This window comes from Vicugna pacos, chromosome 23 (genome assembly GCF_048564905.1).
Source record: "Vicugna pacos chromosome 23, VicPac4, whole genome shotgun sequence".
NCBI classification, from domain to species: Eukaryota; Metazoa; Chordata; class Mammalia; order Artiodactyla; family Camelidae; genus Vicugna; species Vicugna pacos.
In genome coordinates this window covers 8,846,381-8,871,146 of record NC_133009.1, presented here as the reverse complement: position 1 = coordinate 8,871,146, position 24,766 = coordinate 8,846,381, and the positions used below count along the sequence as shown (strand labels likewise).

The following is a 24,766-nucleotide window of genomic DNA, read 5'->3' as shown; positions in this document are numbered from 1 at the left end:
TTGTGTTACTGGAATAAGTAACACCAAGACATAGTATTTTTATGTACCATTGTGTTACGTTTTGTTAATAATTAATGAATAATTCCCTCTATGCTTATAATCAAGATTGTCCTACAGATTTTTTGTTTGCTTCAGGGTTTTACTTTTGCTATATTTTTGGATTAAAATAGTACACTCTTAATAAAATGACTTGGTAAGACAGTCACCTTTTTATAACACTGGAATATTCTACATATTGTTGGAATTGTACGTTCATTAAAGCTTAGAAAGAGTTTATAATGAAACCACGTGGCCTTTGGCCATTTTAATGGCAGACCTGAAATTAACATCACCGTCTCTTCTAAGGCAAATGTTCTATAAAAGTTACCTGCTTTTCTGAAGTTAATTTTGTTATTTTTGGTTTCTAGAAAATTGTTGACCTTTTCTAGTTTTCAAAGTCATTGCCTAGAATGGTATGTATCCTCTTCCGTAACTTTGGCTTTTTTGAATTTTTACATTCCAAATTACATTATGTCTGACATTTTTCTTTTTCTCTTTTTTTTCTTTCTCCAAAGTAGGCTGGGGAGAGTTACCGATTGAATTGCTCTTTTCAAAGACCTACATTTTAAATTTACACACATACACACACACACACACACACACACACACACACACACATCTACTATAAACCAGCTCTGTAGCCTAATCTGTGTTTTGAACACTGTGTGTCTGTTTCCCTGCATATAGAGCCTATGGGGAGAATAAAAATCCTAGTTGATTAAAAGTACTAAGGTAATATTACATGAGTGTTTATTTAGTGTGGGCAAAGCCAGTGTAAATCCTTGGTTAGCATACTTTGAAATCATTCGGCTAGCATTTAAGACAATAGGAAATAAACTGTTCCTCTGTATTATTACCTTTTATATATTCCAGGTAAATGATCCCTACTTTACAAATTTAGCCTTTTGATACTTTTCTGGCAAGAATGCTAGAGGAAATGGGGGGACAATGACATAAACTCACCTAAACCCGTATTAAAACACTGGAGGTATTTTTACTGTACATAATTCTCAAGAAAATGCCGTGCTTCTACATACCCCATTAAATGCAAAAGTAACACCACACATCTCCATAAAAAATACCATCTCATCGGAGGTGTGAAACCTTGACGCGATAGCTCTCAGGATCATTATGCCAACAACTTTAAGTGACAGGATTTGGTAGATTTACTGCTGTGAATTACTTCCTATTTTTAATTTTTCCAGGAGATGAGGAGATAGGCCAAATACTATACAGGGCTTATTTTGGGGTGGGATTTTAATTGACAGATAAAAAGGGTATAGAAAGGGTAATTTCACTTTCCATGAGTGGAAGTAAGGTTTTATTGTTGAGAATTAAATTAACAGCACATGAAATTGGCTTTTTCTAAGTTCATATTTTTTGATCAAAAAAAAAAAAGAGAGAGAGAAAAATAAAGGAAGCACACCCTAACAAAAGTAGAGCTATAAAGCTTCTACCAATGAGCAGTGATTGAATTTTCTTTATTTATTAAAAAGGAAAAACAGCAGAACTCCTATCATCCTGTGTGTTTGTAGGGCTTCTTGCTGGAGTATGGGTAGTCTTTATTTCTGTAACGCTATGAGATTCTGCCTGATTCCTGGTACTGTTCGTCGCTCATCTTCAGATTGTTTTTGATACACATTGCCCCTTCTTTAGATGAAACATCTCCCTTATTCTGTTATAGCTTTTTATGCGGGTGATTTTTTTTTTTTGACATTTTACCTGAGGAAGGAAATATCTCTTTGGTCTTACCGAAGGTCCTGAGAATATCAGTTTGTGAATATTTCTATATCATGATAGCCACCAACATAACCCACCTTAAACTGAAGTTATGCAGCCCATGGGGAGAATCAGATCTTAAAAATGTGAAAGTAATTATAATTTGGAAAGTACTGATTTTTTTTGAGTCTTTAACATATGGGAATAAAATGATAAAATTCCTCAGATAAATTTTGAAAGAAAGTTGTTTTTACAATGCCAATTTTTTCACTGTTGATAGCTGTCTATTGACATTAAAGCTAAGGCAGGTGTTTAGTTTTTATAAAGCAATAGGGTATGGTCAATGAAAAAAGTCAATTAGGGACCTCCAGAAATTCTTACCTTCACAAAAATGAAAAACATGAAAAAAAAACCTGGCAATAACTTCAGAATTAACTTTTTCAGAATTCTGGAAATCAATCAAAGGCTTACAACGATCTGAAGAACAAAATTCAACTGATACTTACTGAGAACCGTGAGCTGTGTATCATTTCAATGCGCCCTTTTCCTGTTCCCTTCTCCCACGAACAGCTCACTATAATTTTGAAAATCAATAACTTGCAATCATGGTGAAAACCAGCAGCCAGGCAGTGACCATTGGGGACAGAATGGCACTGGAGCTCTTTCACAGCTTCATCCCAGAAAATTATTATTATTTGACCTGGCTGATATTTCCCTGAAAGACAAAGTTGCAAGGTTGGCTTCATGAAGACACGAAATGGAGCTTTTCCAGTGTGAAAAGCCTTTTCCCCATGCATTGTTTTTCAAAAACAGTTAGAGGAAAGTGACTCCCTTTGAAAGGTCCAACATATTGTTGGGTATCCAGAAGGTCATGCATGTGGAGAGCCCCAGACACTGACCTTTGGCTGTACTGAAGCTCTGCACAAAAAGGAAGTAGAGACTAAGACCGAATTGTCAACTGCCTGATCAAGTATTGAAATTATGCCCCAACAAACACAGCAAGTCTCTTAGCACAACTTGGAAACTCTCTGTTTCATGCGTCAAGGAAATCTCTGTCCATTCTTCAGCTGACCCCTAAGCTAACCAGAGACTTCAGTGGCACACATGACAAAGAATACACACTTTACGGAGTTGGTTCAGAAAAGTCACTCAACGAAAAATGGCAGGTACAAAACAATAATGAATTCTAGAGGGAGAGGAATCTGATTTCCAGATTGGCTACATGAATATTTAAAATATTCAGGTTTCAACAGCAACAAAATATAAGACATGTAAATTAATAGGAAAGTATGTCCCATACACAAGAAAGAAGATCAATAGAAGCTATCTGGAGCAAGTTGTGCATATATTGGGATTTCTAAACAAAGACTTTAAATCAGTTATTTTAAACATGTTCAAAGAACTAAAGGAAACCAAGTCTAAAGAACTAAAGAAAATATAAGAATAATATCTTACCAGATAGAGAATACCAACGAAGAACTGGAAATTATATTAAAAAATCAAATGGCAATCCTAGCGATGAAAAGGATAACTGGGAGAAAAAAAAAAAAAAAACAAAGTTCACCAGAGGGGTTAAACAAGCACTGAGGCCAATTCCCGCGCTAGCACGGGGCAGCTGCAATCCCGCCGCCCACCCCCCCGCCCGAAAGTCCGCTCTTCCGGCGTGAGGAGGAGGGGCGCGCACGCGCGGACGCGGGAGCCCACCCAGAGCGTGTGGAAGCCGGGCGGGAGCGGGGCGCTCCTGCGACCTGCTCCCGAGGAACTCGTCCGCCGCTTGCCTTCGCCTCCGCTGCCACGGTCGGGCAGGTAAGGGGGTGCTGGTGTGGGAGCGCAGGTCGGGGAGCCGGCGGGTGGGGCCTGGGCTGCGCCCTTGGAGAGGCGCACAGGTAGGGGTGCGTGGCTGAGGCTCGGACCTCGCGGCCAGTTTGGGCCCTGGTGCGCGTGCGAGCCGCCGCGGTGGTTCGCGGTGACCCCCTCACGTTAGTAGTCCCTAAACCCCGCGTCTGCCCTGCCGTTTCTGTTTGGGTTGGGAAAGCAGGGCAGCCCTGGCAGGTGGGAAGGCGCTGGCGGACCTGGAACACCTCCGCCCGGTCCTCAGGTCATGGCCTGCTCCAGGGAGGCGTGTGCGGTGCAGTCCCTGGGCTGCCTCGGCGCCCGCGGTTTTGACGGGCTTCCCCGTCCGAGCCCTGGATCGGTTCCCTATTCCCCCGCGGTCTGGGGCGGTCTCTGCGTCCCCATGTTTGCCGGGTGCACGTCTCCCGGTAAGCCTGCTCCTGGGAGGTGGCCGCGGTGCTGTCAGGGTGCCGGCCACGGGGACACGGGTGTGCTCTTGGGAGTCGGTGGATTTGCTCCCGTCTCCGCCCGCGCCGTGTCTTCGAGGCGTACTCTCCTGCCCCGGTTTTGCAGGACGCCGGTTTCGGGTCAGTGTGCTTCTGGGAGCCGGGCGCAGTGCAAGCAGTGTGCGGGGGGGAAGGGACGGCAGCGACAGCGTGTAATGGAAGCCAATTCCCGCGCTAGCACGGGGCAGCTGCAATCCCGCCGCCCACCCCCCCGCCCGAAAGTCCGCTCTTCCGGCGTGAGGAGGAGGGGCGCGCACGCGCGGACGCGGGAGCCCACCCAGAGCGTGTGGAAGCCGGGCGGGAGCGGGGCGCTCCTGCGACCTGCTCCGGAGGAACTCGTCCGCCGCTTGCCTTCGCCTCCGCTGCCACCGTCGGGCAGGTAAGGGGGTGCTGGTGTGGGAGCGCAGGTCGGGGAGCCGGCGGGTGGGGCCTGGGCTGCGCCCTTGGAGAGGCGCACAGGTAGGGGTGCGTGGCTGAGGCCCGGGCCGCAAGGCCCTTTTGGACCCTGGTGCGTGTGCGAGACGCCGCGGTGGTTCGTGTTGACACCCCACCCCTTCACGTTAGTAGTCCCTAAACCCCGCGTCTGCCGTGCCGTTTGTGTTTGGGTTGGGAAGTCAGGGCAGCCCTGGCTGGTGGGAAGGCGCTGGGCGGACCTGGAACACCTCCGCCCGGTCCTCAGGTCATGGCCTGCTCCAGGGAGGCGTGTGCGGTGCAGTCCCTGGGCTGCCTCGGCGCCCGCGGTTTTGACGGGCTTCCCCGTCCGAGCCCTGGATCGGTTCCCTATTCCCCCGCGGTCTGGGGCGGTCTCTGCGTCCCCATGTTTGCCGGGTGCACGTCTCCCGGTAAGCCTGCTCCTGGGAGGTGGCCGCGGTGCTGTCAGGGTGCCGGCCACGGGGACACGGGTGTGCTCTTGGGAGTCGGTGGATTTGCTCCCGTCTCCGCCCGCGCCGTGTCTTCGAGGCGTACTCTCCTGCCCCGGTTTTGCAGGACGCCGGTTTCGGGTCAGTGTGCTTCTGGGAGCCGGGCGCAGTGCAAGTAGTGTGCGGTGGGGGGGGGAGCGCGGCAGAGAAAGCGTGTGATGAAGCCAATTCCCGCGCTAGCACGGTTCAGCTCCAATCCCGAGCCCCCCCCCCCCCCCCCCGGCACACCGCCTGCCTTCCTGGGACAGGCTGACTTGTAACCCGAGTCCCGCGAACCGCGGGCAGCAGATGCGGAGGGCTGGTAAGGCTGAGGGGTAGTAGGAGGCAAAGCCGCAGGCTCCTGTACAGCAGGAGCCCCAGCCCGAGGGTCCGCGCTTCCGGCGGGAGGAGGAGGGGAGCGCACGCACAAATACGCGGACGTGGGAGCCCACCCAGAGCGTGTGGAAGCCGGGCGGGAGCGGGGCGCTCCTGCGACCTGCTCCCGAGGAAGAAGGCGGCCGGGGAACTGGGCCGCCGCTTGCCGTCGCCTCCGCTGCCACCGTCGGGCATGTAAGGGTGTGCTGGTGGGGGAGTGCCGGTCGTGGAACCGGCGGGTGGGGCCTGGGCTGCGCCTTTGGGGGGCGCACAGGTAGGGGTGCGTGGCTGAGGCCCGGGCCGCAAGGCCCTTTTGGACCCTGGTGCGTGTGCGAGACGCCGCGGTGGTTCGTGTTGACACCCCACCCCTTCACGTTAGTAGTCCCTAAACCCCGCGTCTGCCGTGCCGTTTGTGTTTGGGTTGGGAAGTCAGGGCAGCCCTGGCTGGTGGGAAGGCGCTGGGCGGACCTGGAACACCTCCGCCCGGTCCTCAGGTCATGGCCTGCTCCAGGGAGGCGTGTGCGGTGCAGTCCCTGGGCTGCCTCGGCGCCCGCGGTTTTGACGGGCTTCCCCGTCCGAGCCCTGGATCGGTTCCCTATTCCCCCGCGGTCTGGGGCGGTCTCTGCGTCCCCATGTTTGCCGGGTGCACGTCTCCCGGTAAGCCTGCTCCTGGGAGGTGGCCGCGGTGCTGTCAGGGTGCCGGCCACGGGGACACGGGTGTGCTCTTGGGAGTCGGTGGATTTGCTCCCGTCTCCGCCCGCGCCGTGTCTTCGAGGCGTACTCTCCTGCCCCGGTTTTGCAGGACGCCGGTTTCGGGTCAGTGTGCTTCTGGGAGCCGGGCGCAGTGCAAGCAGTGTGCGGGGGGGAAGGGACGGCAGCGACAGCGTGTAATGGAAGCCATTTCCCGCGCTAGCACGGGGCAGCTGCAATCCCGCCGCCCCCCCTCCCCGCCCGAAAGTCCGCTCTTCCGGCGTGAGGAGGAGGGGCGCGCACGCGCGGACGCGGGAGCCCACCCAGAGCGTGTGGAAGCCGGGCGGGAGCGGGGCGCTCCTGCGACCTGCTCCGGAGGAACTCGTCCGCCGCTTGCCTTCGCCTCCGCTGCCACGGTCGGGCAGGTAAGGGGGTGCTGGTGTGGGAGCGCAGGTCGGGGAGCCGGCGGGTGGGGCCTGGGCTGCGCCCTTGGAGAGGCGCACAGGTAGGGGTGCGTGGCTGAGGCTCGGACCTCGCGGCCAGTTTGGGCCCTGGTGCGCGTGCGAGCCGCCGCGGTGGTTCGCGGTGACCCCCTCACGTTAGTAGTCCCTAAACCCCGCGTCTGCCCTGCCGTTTCTGTTTGGGTTGGGAAAGCAGGGCAGCCCTGGCAGGTGGGAAGGCGCTGGCGGACCTGGAACACCTCCGCCCGGTCCTCAGGTCATGGCCTGCTCCAGGGAGGCGTGTGCGGTGCAGTCCCTGGGCTGCCTCGGCGCCCGCGGTTTTGACGGGCTTCCCCGTCCGAGCCCTGGATCGGTTCCCTATTCCCCCGCGGTCTGGGGCGGTCTCTGCGTCCCCATGTTTGCCGGGTGCACGTCTCCCGGTAAGCCTGCTCCTGGGAGGTGGCCGCGGTGCTGTCAGGGTGCCGGCCACGGGGACACGGGTGTGCTCTTGGGAGTCGGTGGATTTGCTCCCGTCTCCGCCCGCGCCGTGTCTTCGAGGCGTACTCTCCTGCCCCGGTTTTGCAGGACGCCGGTTTCGGGTCAGTGTGCTTCTGGGAGCCGGGCGCAGTGCAAGCAGTGTGCGGGGGGGAAGGGACGGCAGCGACAGCGTGTAATGGAAGCCATTTCCCGCGCTAGCACGGGGCAGCTGCAATCCCGCCGGCCCCCCCCCCCCCGCCCGAAAGTCCGCTCTTCCGGCGTGAGGAGGAGGGGCGCGCACGCGCGGACGCGGGAGCCCACCCAGAGCGTGTGGAAGCCGGGCGGGAGCGGGGCGCTCCTGCGACCTGCTCCGGAGGAACTCGTCCGCCGCTTGCCTTCGCCTCCGCTGCCACGGTCGGGCAGGTAAGGGGGTGCTGGTGTGGGAGCGCAGGTCGGGGAGCCGGCGGGTGGGGCCTGGGCTGCGCCCTTGGAGAGGCGCACAGGTAGGGGTGCGTGGCTGAGGCTCGGACCTCGCGGCCAGTTTGGGCCCTGGTGCGCGTGCGAGCCGCCGCGGTGGTTCGCGGTGACCTCCTCACGTTAGTAGTCCCTAAACCCCGCGTCTGCCCTGTCGTTTCTGTTTGGGTTGGGAAAGCAGGGCAGCCCTGGCAGGTGGGAAGGCGCTGGACAGATGTGGAACATGTCCGCCCGGTCCTCAGGTCATGGCCTACTCTCAGGAGGCCGATGCTTTGAGGCCACGGTGTTATGGGGGCTGCCCCGTGTGAGCGTCTTGATATGTTCCTTATTACCCTCGCGGCCTGGTGCTTTCACATGCTCATGGGTGCACCTCTCATAGTCAACCTGCTCCTGGGTGGTGACGGGGTGCTGTCAGGTGGCATAGGCGTCAGGTAGAGATGTCTGCCCCTTGTTTCTTGTTGATTTGCTCCCATGTTTCCCGCGTTCTGTTCTGAGGGCAGCCTCTGCTGCCCTATGTTCGCGGGACCCAAGTTACAAGTCAGTCTGCTCCTTAGAGGCGGTCGTGTTGTGGTCAGTGTGCCGGCTTGATGGCAGCGACAGATATAAATGAGAGCAAATGGCCGTGCTTGCCCGAGGCATCACAGTGCTTTAGCCGCGGACTCCCGCCCCCGCTGCCCTTGACAGCGCAGCGCCTGCTTTCCGGGGGCAGGCTGACCTGTAACCGGAGTTCTGGGAACCTGGAGCAGCAGAGGTGGAGGCCAGGACAGGCCCCGTGGGAGTTTGTAGGAAATCCACAGGCTCGCATAGACAGACTTCCTAAAGCCGCCTCTGCCCCCACTGCCTGCCCTCCTCGAGTGGGCAGGCTTACCTGGGGATGTGCCTGTGGTAGCAAAGGCCACCCCTCCTCCCCCGACCCTGCCGCCTGTGAGATGTGGGCAATCAACCCGCTCTCCATGGGCAGCTGCCCTCTCCCGCCGCTGCCCCATGTTTGCAGGACACTTGTTTCCAGGTCAGTGGGCTCCCGGGAGGCAGGGGCGGTGCTGTTAGAGGGCGGTGTCTGGGAGGGGTGCTGTCCTCCTCCAGCAGGTAAATGTCTCCCATCTTTCCTGGGACCTGTCCTGTGGAAGGCCTCTGTGACCACAGGTTCGAAAGGCGCATGTCTTCATGTCAGCCTTCTCCTGGGAGGAGGATGCAGTGAGGTCAGGGGGCAGCGCCAGCGGTGGGCAAGGACTTTCCAGGACCGGGATCTAGCCCGGGATAACTAACTCTTCTCTTGCTTCCTCAGTTGGTGGCTGTAGCAGCTTTTACATTATAGGTTATTTTCAGATATTGAACATAGGTTTCTATGCTATACAGAAAAAGTTTTCTAAATCGATTTTTATTTATAGTGGCTAATTTTTGTAAATCTAAAACTCCCAAATTTCTCTCTTCCCACCCTCTCTCCTTGGTAACATAAGATTGTTTACTAAGTCTGTAAGTCTGTTTGTTTTGTAAATAAGTTCATAGTTTTTTTTTTAGATTGCACGTGAGTGATGTTATATGGTTGTTTTCTTTCCCTTTCTGGCTCACTTCATTTAGAATGGTCATCTCTAGGTCCATTCATGTTGCTGCAAATGGCATTGTTTTATCCTTTTTTATGGCAGAGTAGTATTCCATTATATAAATATATCACTTTTTTTATCGTTATGTGTTGCTTCAATTAGGTTGCTTCCATGTGTTGGCTATTGTATATAGAGGTGGTACGAATACTGAGGTGCAGGTAATTTTTTCGCATTGGAGTTCCCTCTAGATTTTTACCAAGAAGTGGGATTGCTGGATCGTAGGGTAAGTCTATTTTTAGTTTTCTGAGGAATTTCTATAATGGTTACACCAAATTACATTCCCTTTTCTCCACACCCTCTCCATTTATTTATCTTCATGAACTTTTGAGTGATGGCCATTCTGACTTGTGTGAGCTGATACCTCATTGTAGTTTTGATTTGCATTTCTGTGATAATTAGTGATATTCAGCATTTTTTCATGTACCTTTTGGCCATATGTAGTCTTCATTGGAGAAATGCTTGTTTAGATCTGCCCATTTTTGGATTGGGTTGGTTCTTTTTTGTTATTAAGTTTTATGAGCTGTTTATGTATTCTGGAAATTAAGCCTTTGTCAGTGGAATCATTTACAGGTGTTTTCTCCCATTCTGTAGGTTGTCATTTTATTTTGCTTATGGTTTCCTTTGCTGTGCAAAGGCTTTTAAGTTCAGTGAGGTCCCATTTGCTTATTTTTGCTTTTATTTCTGTGGCTTGGGTAGATTGCCCTAGGAGAACATTGCTGAGATGTATGTCAGGGATGTTTTGCCTGTATTTTATACTAAGATTTATAGTGTGTTGTCTATATGTTTAAGTCTTAGCCATTTTGAATTTATTTTTGTGTATGGTGTGAGGGAATATTCTAATTTCATTAATTTACATGCAGCTGTCCAGTTTTCCCTACACCATTTGCTGAAGAGATTAATTGACCAAAAGTTTGTGGGTTTACTTCTGGGCTCTCTGTTCCGTTCCGTTGATCCTTATGTCTGTTTTTGTGTCAATACCGTGCTGTTCTGACTGCAGCTCTGTCGTATTGTCTGCAGTCTGGGAGGGTTATTCTTCCATCTTAATTGTTTTCCATCTGTAATGCTTTGGTAATTCTGGATCTTCTGTGATTCCATATAAATTTGAGGGTAATTTGTTGTAATTCTGTGAAAAATGTGCTGGGTAATTTGATGGGGATCACATTAAATCTGTAGATGGGTTTGGACATTGTGGCAATTTTAACAATCTTAATTCTTCCAATGCAAGAGCATACGATATGTTTCCATTTCTTGAAGTCCTCTTGAATTTTCTTAGCTAGTGTTTTGTAGGTCTCCGCATGTGTCTTTCACTTCCTTGGTCAGATTTATTCCAAAGTATTTTATTTTATTTTTGGATGCAGTTTTAAAAGAGTTGATTACTTTCGTGTAAAGAAATGCCACTCATTTCTGCATGTTGGTGTTGTATCCTGCTACCTTGCTGAATCCTTTCATTAGCTCTTACAGATTTCATGCGGAGCTTTTAGGGTTTTCTGTGTATACTGCCATGTCATCCACATAGAATGACAGTTGTACCTCTTCTCTTCCAACTTGGATCCCTTTTCTTTCTTTTTGTTGTCTAATTGCTATACTAGGACTTCTGATACTGTATTGAATAGAGCTGGTGAGAGTGGGCATCCTTGTCTTGTTAGAGATTTCAGAAGAAAGGCTTTCAGCATTTCACCGTAGAGTATTATGCTGGCTGTAGGTTTGTTATAAATAGTTTTTACTATGTTGAGATACGTTCCGTCTCCACCCACTTTGGGAAGACCGTGGGCTCAGTGTGGTCAGGGGGCTTGGAAGGAAGGTAGCAGAGGTAGCCGTGGCGGGAGGAGGGGGGCTGCCCCTTGGGAGCCAGTCATTTGCTCCCATCTCCCTGGCGGCCTGACCTGGGGGTGGCCTCTGCCGCCCCATGTTCGCCGCACCCAAGTCTTTAGGTCAGTCTGCTCCAAGGAGGCCGGCATGGTGCGGTCAGAGGGCAGGGGCAGTGGTGGCAGGAGTGGGGCTGCCCTGTGCAAGCCCTCGTGTGTAGTCCCACCTCCCTAGGGGCCTGGCTTGGGGGCAGCCTCTGTTGCCCCCCAGTTTGCAGGACTGACATGGGTAGGGCAGTCTCCTCTCTGGAAGCCTGCGCGGTTCGGTCAGGGAGTGGAGAAGAGTGCAGAGGTGACAGCTGAGGCGGCGGGAGAAGGGGGGCTGCCCTGTGCCAGCCTGTGAGTTCGCTCCCGTCTCCCCCGCAGCCTGGCCTGGGGGCGGCCTCTGCTGCCCCAGGTTGGCTGGAGGCTTGTCCTCAGGTCAGCCTGCTCCTGAGAGGCGGGCAGCGGTGCAGTCAGTGTGCTGGATAGGGGCAGGAAGCGACAGCGGGAGATGAGAGAAAATCCCTGCTGTAGTAGGGGGCAGCCCCAATCCTGCCCTCTCGCCACCGCAGCCGCAACCCCGCCGGGCCCCGCTGACCGCACCCCACCGATTACACCCTGCCTGCCTGTCACCAGCAGACAGGGAGAAGCGCTTTCCAGGAAGCTGGGGCAGCAAGGCTGCCCCCAGGCCAGGCCGTAGGGTAGGTGGGAGCAAGACTCTCCCAGGGCAGCTCCCCTCTCCCCCACGGCCTCTGTGGCTGCCTGCTGTCCATCCCGGGGCTCGGCTGCACCCTCCGAGCCTCTGGCAGCGCCATCAACCGTCCAGAGCCCAGTGGCGAGCTAGCGAGCAGTGTGCAGCCCGGGACCACCCTGACCCATCGCCTCAGACGGAGGCCCTGGGCCCAGCGGGGCAGGGCACCCAGGCGGGAAGTGGAACTTCATCCAGCCCTGCCCGCCGGCACTCTGCCCGGGATCCCTGTCTGGTGGCTGTCACCATGTTGATGGGAGCCTGGACTGCCCCGTCCCCACAAGGTGAGGGGTGAGGGTTCAGCTGAGGTAGCCTTGCATTCTGGGTATGGGGGGATCCCGCGGTGAAGGCGGACAGGCTGAGGGGTGAGGGGGCCAGCCTTGGTGAGGGCCCCTTGGAGTTGGAGTACCCGGCTGCGGGGTGGGGGGTAATCCCGGGATGGGGGGGGATGGGTCGATGTCTGGATGGTACGGTGACGTGGGGTGAGGCATGAGGAGTGCGCTTGGTTTTTCGGGGACTGTAGCTTAGGACCTAGTGGTGCCGAGTCTGGGGGCAGGTACTTAAATGTGAGGAGGAGCCTTGCCTTGGGGGTCAGGTAGGGGACCGGGCCTGGCCGGGGTGGGAGGGTGGGGAGGCAGTGACTGGGTTGCAGGCGGCGATCAGGTCGAACGGGGCTGGGGTGTGTGGCCTAGACCTGGTCAGTGGCGGGTTGGGGACCCGGCCGGCCCAAGCCCCAGTCGCAGCGACTCTAGTGCAGGAGCCCCAGCCGAGAGTCCGCGCTGCGGGCGGGAGGAGGAGGGGCGCGGGTGCGGACGCGGGAGAGCGCCCAGAGCGCGCGGACGCTGGGAGGGAGCCGGCTGCTCCTGGACCAGCTCCCGGAGGAGGAACGCGGCCTGGTATCTGGGCCGCCGCTGGCTGTCGCTTCTGCTGCATCGCCGAGCAGGTAAGGGGGCGCTGGTGGGCGCGCGCGGGACTAGGAGCCGGCGGGTGAGGCCCGGGCTGTGTCGCTGGGGAGGCGCACAGGGAGGGAGGAGTGCGGAGGTGAGGCCCAGGCCGCGCGGCCGGCCCGTCAGGACCCTGAGGCTGGTCCCGGGCCCGCCGCCAAGGTTTCGGTGCCCCTCCCCACCACCTTAGTATTTGCTGAACTGTGCGTCTTCACCGCAGCTCATATGCGGGTTTGGGGAAGTGGTAACAGCTCCAGGAGCTGGGAGGGCGCTGGGTTGGCCCTCAGGCCATGGCCTTCCCGCAGTAGGTGGACCTGCCCTGGGAGCGGAGGCCGCCCCGGACCGTCCCGGGCACAGGCGGCCTGGGGCAGAATAACGGGCGAGGCCTGGGCCTTTGGGAGCTCGTTAGCCTGCCCCTGAGATCCAAAGCTTTTGACGAGTGTCTTTTTAGTCTTTTGAGGAATGTCCCTACTGTCTTCCACAGTGGCTGCACCAAACTCCTTTCCCACCAGCAGTGTAGGATAGGAGGCTTCCTTTTCTCCGCAGCCTCTCCAGCATTTCTCCCTTGTGGACTTTGGAATGAAGGCCTTTCTGACTGGTGTGAGATGATACCTCACTGGAGTTTGGACTTGCTTTTCTCTGACAATTAGTGATACCGAGGATTGTTTTCATACGCCTATTGATCATTCGTATGTCTTCATGGGAGAAAGGCGTGTTTGGTTCTGACCACTTTTGGATTGGGTTGATTTTTGGTTATTCAGTTGTATGAGCCGTTTCTGTATTCTGGAAATTAAATTCCTTGTCAGTCTCATCTTTTGCGAGTATTTTCTCCCGTCCCGTAGGTTGTCCTTTTGTGTTGCTAATGGTTTCCTTTGCTGTGCAGAAAGCTGATAAATTCAGTTTGGTCCCATTGGTTTGTGTATTTGTGCCTTCGTGTCTGTTTGCTGGGGTAGACGGCCCTAGGAGAACGTTGCTGACGTGTGTGTCCAGTGTTTTGCCTGTGTTCTTCTAAGAGGCGTGTAGTGTCTTGTCTTATGTTGAAGCCCTTAAGCGAGTTTGAATTTGTTTTTGTGCACGGTGTGAGGGAGTATCCCAACTTCACTGATTTCCGTGCACCTGTCCGGTTTCCCCTGCATTATTTGCTGAAGAGACTGTTTTTCCTCCATTGTAAGTTGTTCCTGCCCCCTTTGTTGAAGAGTAATTGTTTTCTCACATTATAGTCAGCGAGCAGTCTCCTGTCAGCTTTGTTCCTCTGTATGAAATACGTCTTTTTTTCTGTGTGCTTTTATAGTATTGTGTCTTTGTCGCTGGTTTTAAGCAATTTGATTTTGATGTGCCTTTTGTGGTTTTCTTCATGTGTCTTGTGCTTGCAGGTTAGGGAGCTTCATGCATCTGTAGGCTTACAGTTTCACAGTATTTGGGGGAAAACCCCTCAATTATCCTTTTACAAATACCTTTTCTGCCCCTCCCCCTCCTTCTTTAGGGACATCAGTTCCACCTGCATCAGGATGAGTATCTTTTTCTTATTGGTGGGGGGGGGTGGGCAGATGTCTGACTGAGGCTGCAGAGACTTCCGGTACTGAGCTGATTAGTCCGGTCCCTGCTGTAGGGCAGGTGTCTGTGGGCTCCAGCTCTGTTGCTCCTGTGCAGTCCTTCCATGTGGGCAAGAAGCCCCAGGAGCAGAGGGCCCCCGTCTTCACATGCACTTACATCCCTCGTGCTTACTGCAGGGGTGGCCCATGTTGGGAGTCAAAGGAACTGTGCAGGAGTGACGTATGCACGTTGAAGCTGAATGGTTATGTCTCCTACCTTCCAGTGATGGGTGGGTTTATATTTTGGTGCCTGTCTTCTCAGCTTTGTGTGCTTGCAATAGAGTAATCACACGCTGCCTGAACGTATGAGAGGGCCAGCTAGAAATAACATTTTCTAAAATCTCTTCTTCTGTTTTCCCACTGGTAGCCCAGCACCTTGCAGTTAATGTCACCTGGCCAGTTGGCTTCTGGATGCAGTTACCTGGGGCATAAACTGGATCTTTTCACCACTCTCTCTGCTCATCCCCCTCCCCTGGGGATGCCACCAGGTCCCAGGAGCTGACCTGTCTTCCCAGAATCCAGGCATAGCATCAGGGGTCCACCTGTTGGCTCTGGTTTCTCTGGACTCCACTGTTTCAGAGCAGACCTCAGAGAGGTTTGGGCATCTTTGGGTTCGGGAGTTGTAGTGGGTCTTCCTGATCCCTCTAAATTCTTTGCTTCTTCCCAGGCCTGGGGCCGGGTGAGCAGGGTCACAGAGCCCTTTAGTGTGAGGGTCTCAGGTCCTCTCCGGCAGGGCCAGGGGTTCTGGAGTTCACCTGAGCCTGCAGACCACACCTGGAAAGCAGAGCATGAGACCTTCCTACCTGGGTCCTCCCACAGCCCTGTTGTCCTATCCTGTCACTCCTGTCCCTTCCAACCGAGCCCTCCAGCCCTCCTCCTCCATTTTCTTTCTTCACTTTGGCTGAGAAACAGCTGTTCAGGGGTCACAGATGCTCCCTGATGGGGAACTCCAAGCGCTGGCTTTCAGTATTTGCAGGGAAGATTTTATGACCTGAAACACTAAAAGTAATGGGAAGCACATTTTGGTTTCTTAATCTTGTTAACAAAAGCCAAGACAGTTGAGATTAAAAAACAAGGTGGTGACAGGTTAGCATTTCATCTCCCTAGTCAGTCCTGGGCTGTGTCAGCTGCCCCGAGGTGGAGCTGGGCTCAGGAGGGACCGCATCTCAGGATGTCACTGATGGGCTGTAATTATGTGCCCAGTCCTGTGTGTGTTGACGGGTCCAGCCAAGGGTGGCTGCCCTTTAGGAAGCCATCCCCAGAGCGCAGTGGAGCTTGTCTACCTGTCAGCCTGCTGAACGCCCGAGGCCTACTGAACGTCACCGGCTGGATGCCCTGGTCCTGCCTTAGAAAGCGGCCACACCGGGTAGTAAGGGCCACTCTTGTGTCTCACTGAGAGCACCCGCTGCCTTCCTCGCAGTTTACACCTTATTCTTCCGAGGCCTCCTGCCCCGAGGAGCCCATCATTGGACATTCCACCCACCCAGCCCCACTATGACTTCCCTTTTCGATGGCGGCCGCCCCAAGTCTCTGCATCAAATATGACAGCCGGGCTCCCGGGCTGAGGCCACTTGGGGCAGCTCCACCCACGGCCTCTTATTTACCTTCCGATCTGAGGGCAGTGCTGCCACTTACCACCTGCCCATCAGCTTTATGGCCCGTTCACTCACTCACAGGCCCTGCCCGCTCAGTGGCCTCATACTGAGCACCTTCCAGCCCCAGGGACAGGCTTGTTGGGGACACACAGAGATTAACAGCAGGCCTCGGGTTCGTGGGGCCTGGAGACGGCCGAGAACACTGCAGAGCCAAGCTGGGGGTGCGCAGAGGGAAGCCTGATGCATCCTGGGGGTAAGCTCTCTGCCGAGGGTCTGTGCCAGGGGAGGGGTCAGCCCCCCACTGTGGCCCGTCCCCTTATCCCTGGGCTGTCGGTCCAGTGAAGGCAGCCTGAATGTGAAGATGGGGAGAGGGCTGGGGAGATGCTGCCTGCCCCCCATCCCCTGGCCAGCATGGTGTGTACTGGCAGTGATGATGGTGACAGGTGGGGCAGACAATCTAGAGGCCCCGGGAGAGAGCTGAGTGCTGCCCAGTGTCCTGGAGGCCTGGGGACTGTGGCCTGGAGAAGGCTGGCTGGCTGCCTCCCAGGGGCCCAGCCCTTGGCTCCACAGGGTGGTCCTCTGCACCTGGCCGTCTGGTTCCGGGCTCCCAGACTCCATCTGTCACAGGACAAGTCAGTCCCAGTATGGCCTGTTCTGCGATGCGGGGAAACCCCTTCTGCAGACCGGGAGGCTGGCGTCCTCACGGTTAAGTGACTGTCCCTTATACTTGGAGGCTGAGTGGCCAGACCCTAAACTTTGCTGAGTCCAGCTCTCTGTCCACAGAGGGAGCCTTCAGGGTTCTGGATGGAGCAGACCCACTCACTGCGCTTTCTGAGAGCCCTCCTGATGACAGGTGGACGCGTCTGCCCTCTGACTGAGTGTCCCTGCGTTAAGGGCGGCCCAGGGCTGGGAGAAGCTGGGCACCGAGCCATCTGCGTGGAGGCCACCTCTTTCTCTGATGCCAGGGTGTGGCCTGGGCGATCTCGGGAGAGCAGTGAGGTCACTGGCCCTGGTTCCTCCCCCGCCCTCTGCCCCCGTGGAGAGTCCTGCAGGAGTGTGGGGCATGTGTGAGCCTGTGGGGAGTGAGCTGAGGGTGCGCATCCCAGTGCCTTGTGTGAATTCCTAGCAGTCAAGGAATCTTGCAGGAGTCTGCTTGGCTCCTTTGTAAGAAACTGAAGAGAATTAAATATGAGCGACAGGATGTGTTCTCAGCGTGGGGTCGGCACAGCTCTGGGCTTGAGGGGACTGTCTCGGGGCTGTGAGGTCCATCACATCCAAGGTCAGGCTGCGTGAGGCTGGTCTCCTTCGCAGACGTCCGCAAGCTCAGGAAGTGATGGAGTGAGTGGGAAACCAGAGAGTCAGCTGTCCCCTGCGAGGACAGATGCTGGAGACTTGTACAAGTGAGAACAGTGCCTCCTTTTCACTGTTTTTGCTTTGGGAAATGTCATGATTTTTCATAAAATATGGTACCTGTGTTAAAAGTCACGGATTTGTTATTGTTGCTTTAAATGCATTAATACATTAAAATTTTCTCAGTTGTAGCTTCTTATGTGGTCAATATGCGTGGCTATAACCCAATTAGATGAAAACTTTCTGTGAGGTCTCCCAGTTATTTAAGAGTGTAAAGGGGTGCTGAAAATGAAACATTCTAGATCTGCCATTTTAATGTTGTCCTTGAAATAAAATTGACAGTCACTGTCACGGTCGTAGCTGACACCTATGCGTGAGCACAGGGCAGGTGGTAGTAAGCGTCTGACATTTCTCTTCTGTCCTCAGCACGATGGGGAGGTGGGTCCTGGTTTTCTTCTGTTGTGTAAATGTGAGAGGGGGCCTTCTGTGGTGTGGGATGCCTTCCCCAGGTGTTCCCTGTGGGTGGTGAGGTCAGGGCCCAGGCCCTGGCTGGTGATTTTAGGGGAGAGCAGCTCACATATCCCATGGCCCTTGACTGATGGTTCAATGCCACAGGGACACTCAGATGTGGGCTGCCCTTCCTGGGGTGGGGAGGAGTCCGGCATGTTCAGAAGGGTGATCAGGTGGCCATCAATTTTGTCATCAAGAGGGGTGCTGTGCTGCCTGTCCTGGGAGAGGGTCCCCTCCTTGAGGACAGGAGCTGGCTCTCTGGGGTTGGGGTTGGCCCAGTAAAATGAAGGGCAGGATCCCCACATGGGAAGAGGCTGAGTGCAGGTGTAGGGCAGCCTGGTGCACCCCACGGCAACCCTGAGCACAGCCATAGGGGCCACCCGCCCTCCCGAGGCTGCCCTGAGTGCGGGAGAGTGGCCTGGGCCCTGGTGTAGGTCGTGCCTCGACCGGGATGGTGTGTGCATTATAGGTGGCAAAGGTGCAGGTGCTCGGGTGCCCCCAGGTATGTCACTAACATGCCGTTTGTCCTCTTGCCCAAAGGAAAACCGCTGCTGCTGCATCAAGATCCTGGGAGACTGCTACTACTGCGTGTCAGGCCTCCCCCAGCCCAAGACCGACCACACCCACTGCTGCGTGGAGATGGGCCTGGACATGATCGACACCATCACGTGAGTGTCCCGTGGGACCTGGAGTTGTCTGCCATCCCGGGGGGCCCCTTGCAGGCCTGTGTTATCCTGGCTTGTCTGTCCAAGGAGGGTCACCTGTGCCATGCAGAACCAGGGCCCTGTGGAGAGGTACAGGGTGGAGGAGTCCCACCTGATCTCTGAAGCTGTGCCCCTTTGCATTTTGTTGGGACTGCATTTCTTGGTCCACGGTGATCCCAGGCATTGTGTGCATTAGTCAGGGAAAAGAAATGACTTTCATAGTTTAGCCCGATAAGATGGTCAAGGAGTGGATGGGGAAAGGGTTGGCTCCAAGCCAGCCAAGTTCCAGTTGAAAAGGAATCACATGTGCTTATCTTCATGCAGGCAGGTGACCAGGGGTCAGGCGCGCTCTGTGGAGAGAGGGTTGGCTTGAGCGGGTGAGTATTTCTGAAACACCGGGGGCCTGGCCTGCCCGTTTCTTAACCAGCCTCGTCTCCTCGCAGCCCTTGTCTGGGATGAGGAGTTAGGGAGCCTTGCCTTTAGTGAAGGAGGACGTGGAGGCGGGAGGCTGAGCTGGTGGGTGGAGCACAGATCCACATCCTAGCCCCTCAGCAGCGTGGTGGGGTGGGCGCAGTTCAGCGAGACGGGGCTCCCGGGGGCTGGTGCAGTTGCCCATTTGGGAGCATAGAAGTCGTATTACAGGAATTGTGTGAGGAAGACGTGGTGAGAGGATGCACAGAAAGGCTGTCCAAACAGAAGGGCTGCAGAGCTGGGGATTCATGGCAGGCTTGCTGTGCCTCCTTGTGAGGGGCCCGCAGCCATCCGCACGCCTGCGCACTGTGTGCCAGAAGCAGGGCGTTCAGGGGCGGGGGGGCACCTCGCCAGTGTGCTCAGTCTGGTACCCGGCTTGTCAGGAGACAGGCGCTGCGCATCAGCGTTGGTGAAGGACCTGGGAGGGCAGCATCCAGGCTGGGCCTGTGTCATATTTGAACAAGGTGGACACGTCAGTCAGCCCTGAGTCTTGGAGCAGGAATGAGATTTGGCTGTGAGCTCACAGGCTCGGGGCACCTGCTGTGCTGTGGGTGTAGATGTGGTTGGACTGTGAGCACCTGCTGCTGGGAGGGACTGAGGGTGAGTAGTCTGTGTCGGGCTGCTGCAGGGTGGTGGCAGTGCGGCCCTGTGTGACCCTGGTCTCCTGGCCTGCCTTCCTTCTCAAGCACAACATCCTAATCACAGGGCTTCAGTGTCCCCTACCCTCAACTCAGCCTCCTTGCCCTTCTTGCTACAGCACGTCAGCACTGTCTGGAGAGTCCCACTGAGACACCTGCTGTTCAGGGCCACCTTCACACCCCCCAGGCTGGGGAGGGGCCAGGGCGCCGAGGCTGACCCCCGCCTCTCCCTCAAGGCCTCCTTGCACTTCTGTCCCTTGGAGCGCACCAGCCAGGCCCGATGCTGCTTCCTGTTTCAGGCTTCTTATAAGTAAAATAACATCTGCCTATTAGGGGATAAGTGGAAAATACAGGAAAACAGCACCGGAGGGCGTCACTGTGGCCGTGGAGCGTGCCCTGAGCTCCGACTGTGCCACCAGAGGTGCGTGTCGTGCGCCTCCTGCTCTCACTTCACTGTGGGCATCGTGGGGTTGGAGGAACCGTGCGGGGTGCCCTCGGGGGCCCCTGAGAGGATTTCTGAGCACAGCCCTCCTCCACCACTGCGGTGAATCTCTTTACAAGGAGCCTTTAAAGCCACCTCCTGTTACCTTGCATGACTGCTTCCTGGGATGCTGCCCCCACCTCCAAGGGTGGTATCGCTCGGGGCCTCGCCCTAGGTCTTGGAGCTGTTGTGTCCCCAGCTGGGGCTGGAGCCCAGGGTCGTGAGCGGCTGGGGAGGTGGGGTGTGCACCGGGCCCTGCAGTCTGATTTCAGTGTCTGCACGTTTTGTCTTGTTTTCTCCCACAAGTGACTGAGGCACAGTTTGCAGCCCACGAGATCCATCTGCTGTTCAGGGCAGGTTTGCAGAGCCTTGGGCCTCCCGGCAAGCTGGGTCTGCAGCCCACCCTCTCAGTCAGGGAACCCAGGGTCAAAGCTCGACTGTTCCCAGGGCTCCTGGGGCTGTTAGATATTCCTCGTGGCTCTCATGCGGGCCTCTGGCTAGCAAGCAGGCATGACCGCCCTGCCCAGGTCAGTGGTGCACAGAGACGGCTCGGGGTCCTGGGATCAGGCCCTGGGCTCATTTCTCTTCAGGGCTGCACTGGGGAGGTGGGGTGGGGGGTGATACCTTGTGAGATGGCCAGTGGCCAGGGAGCTGGGGGGAGCCAGCCCGGAGCAGTTCACAGTTCAGGGGTTGGGCTGACGAGGTCAGGAGACCCCCATGCTCCTTCTCCCCTGGGCACCACGCCTGGCCTCACAGCAGGGACAGCACAAGGCCCCGCATTCCTGTCCTCGTGGCGTCCCGGGAGCAGACAGCGGGGACCCAGCCCCACGTTCTATGTCTGTCTGCTATAGGTCTGTGGCCGAGGCCACTGAGGTGGACCTGAATATGCATGTGGGGCTACACACCCGCAGGGTCCTCTGCGGGGTCCTGGGCCTACGCAAGTGGCAGTATGATGTGTGATCCAACGATGTGACCCTGGCCAACGTCATTGAAGCCGCCGGCCTGCCTGGGTGAGTCTGGGACCCTGAGGGCAGCTGTGGGGGATTCTAATCCTACCTTCTGTGTGGGGAACTGGGAAGCCTGGCCATCTCGGCCCCCCACCGACATAGAAGAGACTTGCTCTGGGCTGATTCAGGTGCCTCACCCATGAATCCCACAGAAAGCGGGCAAGTGGGCCCTGGAGGAGGAGGCTGGAGGCGGGGGCTATGTGCCAGGCTCGGAGCTGTCCAGAGTGCTGATGGCCTCCTGGCACTTTGCTTCTCTCTCAGACTCACAGGGGCACGTGCTGTGGCTTCAGAGCCCCTCTAGGAAACTTACAGGTTTCCTCCTAGAAAGGGGATGAATTCTCGATGGTCCGTGCACTTCTGATGCGTTCTAACTACATTTGCCTCTTTTGGTCTTGTTTTCGTTAAACCTTTCACAAAATCGAGGCATGATATACTGTTAAAAAAAAAAAAACAGCTACAAAAGCTCCCCTTCCTCCCCTCGGTGGGGGCGGCAGGACATTGATGTGGCTGCAGGAAAGGGGGCTCTGAGGCTCACGCTTGAGGTCCCACTGCCCTGATTTCCTCCTCTTAGAAGAGTTCACAACACGTGCTCACAGCTGCTGCAGGGACCAGCAGTGGCTCCCAGGTGCTGGAGTTGAGCGTTAGACAGCCGTACACCCACGTCTGCTTCTGCACATGTGCTGTGAACGGCAGGGCAAAGCTCTGGGTCCTGTGCTCTGGCCCCTCTTACCTTCGCTGCCTGCCCTCTCCCCGCCCCCAGGCGGCCTGTTCTCACCCTGCAAGCCTGGTGTCCGCTGGGCACATCCTTCCTCCTCCCTCTCCCTCCTGGCCTGACCTCGGGGGAGGTGGTTGAAACACACTGCCCCTTTCCCTGTGCCGAGGCCCTGAGCTCGGCTGGGGACAGCCACGATCCAGGGGTGCTCACTCTGGGCAGCGGCTACTAATCACGTGAAAGGAAAGCTTACTGGAACCTCAGTAGTAGCAAGCATGGAAGTTAGGATCCAACAGGAGAAAAAGGGAGGTGGGGGCTCAAAATCTGCTTGAAAGCCACGGCTGAGCCAGCCACAGGAATGGCCTTGGCATTTCTAAATGGGCTCAAAAACTGCACCATTTTTGTCTGTGTCCCTAGCTGCCTCTGAGCGTCCCCTTGTGGGGGGACTCTCGCAGCCACTGACCCCTTCCTGCCAGTCCCCCACTCCCCTGTCCTCCACCCTTCAGCACAGGGCCTCGGGGTTGCTGTAAACACCCTCTCACTGTCCCTGCCCCTCCGCCTCTGGCAGCCAGAGTGACCCCCCACTGACAGCACTCCTGCCGCCCCACTGTGCCACACAAATTCCTGACCCTTAGCTAGCTAGGTGGTGACAGGAGCTGCCCACCTCTCTCCTCTGCCTCCCTGCTGAGGTCCTGTCCTGTGTGTTCCATCTGCCCTGCAGCCCCAAATTTTAGGACAAACACAGATTTCCCACTGTTAGGCAGCCCCCACCCCAGGCCCTTCACCTGGCCAGGGCCTCTTTCAAGTTCAAACTGACCTGCAGCTTCCCTTCCCTTGCTCCACCTACCAGACCTGCAGAAGGGGCTGCCTCCTCCCTGCCCTGTTCTCTGTTTCTTCCCTCCTCTCCTCCACCCAGCCATTTCTAAAAGATGGTCCCCCACCCACCGACAAAGAAATGCCACCAGCCAGGAGCGCAGTGTTTCAGAGCTCATGCTGTGTGCAGACGCTGTTCCAGGAGGTGGGCTTTGGCAGCGGAGACAGACCCCGGCCCTGGTGGAGTTCACGTTCTTGGGGGGCCACAGGGAACACTACAGGGAATGCAGAAGTGGGGAAGCATGACACAGGGCAGGAGGCTGTTAAGACAGAGCTGGGCTCAGGGTCCTGAGCCTGGGGGGGCCTTTATCACCTGTCAGGCCAGGTCTCCCCACCAGTGAGATAAGAGGTCAGCAGGGGCTGGGCAGGGGTCTGGGCTTGAGGTTGAGTGTGGAAGGGTCACAGGCACTCGGGGCACTGACGCCCTGGAAACTCCATGCCAGTCATGAGAAAGAGAAGATGATGAAGGGCCAAGCCTGGGCCCCAGGTTCCTGAGAGAAAGGGAGCAGGGAGAGGTGGGGGCGGTTAGAGGGAGCACGGGCAGCCGGAAGGTGTGTGCCCCCGGAGGAGGAAGGGCCGTAGGCTGTGTTCAGCACTGCTCTTTTGCAGCAAAATGAGGACTAGACACCAGGTCAGGTGCAGGCTGGAGGATGAGAGTGAGAAGCAGGTCAGTGCGCGGGGGGTCTCACCCAGGGGATCATGGGGAGCATGGGCAGGGAGCATGGAGCCAGCGCAGCCTTCTGCCCGCAGGGCACTGGGAGTGGGGCCAGCCTGGCCTGCCTGGGACTTGGGTAGGGACCTCAGGCCCCTGTTGGAGCCCTTGCCTCTCTGGGCCAGCCCGTTGGTGATTCAGAGGAGACAGGACAGCAGGGGCACCCTGGAAAGGGAGGTGGAAGAACCGTCGCCCTCCGTCATCCCTGGGTTTTCCCTGTTGGTGACTCGAGGTGCGGGCGGTGGAGGAGACACAGTCAGGCGGAGGGGAGAGGAGAGCTGGGGAGCTGGCACTTGAGGGGCAGAGCTGCTAGGAAGAGACAGTCACCTGAGCAGCCCTACACCTGCAGCTTGGCTTGAGGCCGCAGGGCACCCCGCCCGCTGGTGCAGAGCACTGTTCCCTCCAATCTAAAGGGCACAGGCTTGGAGGGAGCCGGGCTGGGTTGCTCCCACCCCCAGCTGCTGTCAGCTGCATGTCCCGGGCTCACCATTCTCTGAGCAGTTTTCCTCATATATATATATAACTATTCGAAATTCAGAAGGGAACCTGTTAATGTTAATCTTTTCAAGCAGAATCAATAGATTTGTGCATTTCATAATTTCATTTATTTATTTATTTATGTATTTTATGTATGTATTTATTTATCATTAGCTCTTTTTGTACATTATAGAGGTCTTTTATGAAACAGTTTTTCCAATGACAAAGATACATTTATTTGAAATGCGGTTAATCCCCCTATGTTTGTTTTAGTTTTTTTTTAACATTTTTTATTGATTTATAATCATTTTACAATGTTGTGTCAAATTCCAGTGTTCAGCACAATTTTTCAGTCATTCATGGACATATACACACTCATTGTCACTTTTTTTCTCTGTGATTTATCATAACATTTTGTGTATATTTCCCTGTGCTATACAGTGTAATCTTGTTTATCTATTCTACAATTTTGAAATCCCAGTCTATCCCTTCCCACCCTCTACCCCCCTGGTAACCACAAGTCTGTATTCTCTGTCCGTGAATCTTTAGATTCCACATATGAGCGATCTCATATGGCATTTTTCTTTCTCTTTCTGGCTTCACTTAGAATGACATTCTCTAGGAGCATCCATGTTGCTGCAAATGGCGTTATGTTGTCGGTTTTTATGGCTGAGTAGTATTCCACTGTATAAATATACCACCTCTTCTTTATCCAGTCACCTGTTGATGGACATTTAGGCTGTTTCCATGTTTTGGCTATTGTAAATAGTGCTGCTATGAACATTGGAGTGCAGGTGTCATCCTGAAGTAGATTTCCTTCTGGATACAAGCCCAGGAGTGGGATTCCTGGGTCATATGGTAAGTCTATTCCTAGTCTTTTGAGGAATCTCCACACTGTTTTCCATAGTGGCTGCACCAAACTGCATTCCCACCAGCAGTGTAGGAGGGTTCCCCTTTCTCCACAGCCTCTCCAGCATTTGTCATTTTTGGATTTTTGAATGACGGCCATTCTGACTGGTGTGAGGTGATACCTCATTGTAGTTTTGATTTGC

General features: G+C 55.1%; 1 protein-coding gene and 1 long non-coding RNA gene across 2 annotated transcripts in view; both read left to right on the top strand.

Moving 5' to 3' along the window:
* Positions 1 to 3,450: 3,450 nt before the first annotated feature.
* On the top strand, positions 3,451 to 6,611 carry LOC140688713 (uncharacterized). The gene is made up of 3 exons (XR_012063466.1): positions 3,451 to 3,564; positions 4,276 to 4,476; positions 6,285 to 6,611. It is a non-coding gene; the product is annotated as an uncharacterized lncRNA (long non-coding RNA).
* A 569-nt stretch (positions 6,612 to 7,180) lies between these two features.
* Positions 7,181 to 24,766, top strand: part of LOC116277792 (adhesion G protein-coupled receptor B1-like) — a 219,441-nt gene continuing 201,855 nt past the window's right edge. Inside the window, exons 1-5 of the mRNA XM_072948444.1 lie at positions 7,181 to 7,401; positions 18,180 to 18,307; positions 18,668 to 18,720; positions 20,785 to 20,943; positions 24,431 to 24,572. The gene's annotated coding sequence lies outside the window, so the exon portion shown is untranslated. The remainder of the gene's footprint in view (positions 7,402 to 18,179; positions 18,308 to 18,667; positions 18,721 to 20,784; positions 20,944 to 24,430; positions 24,573 to 24,766) is intronic.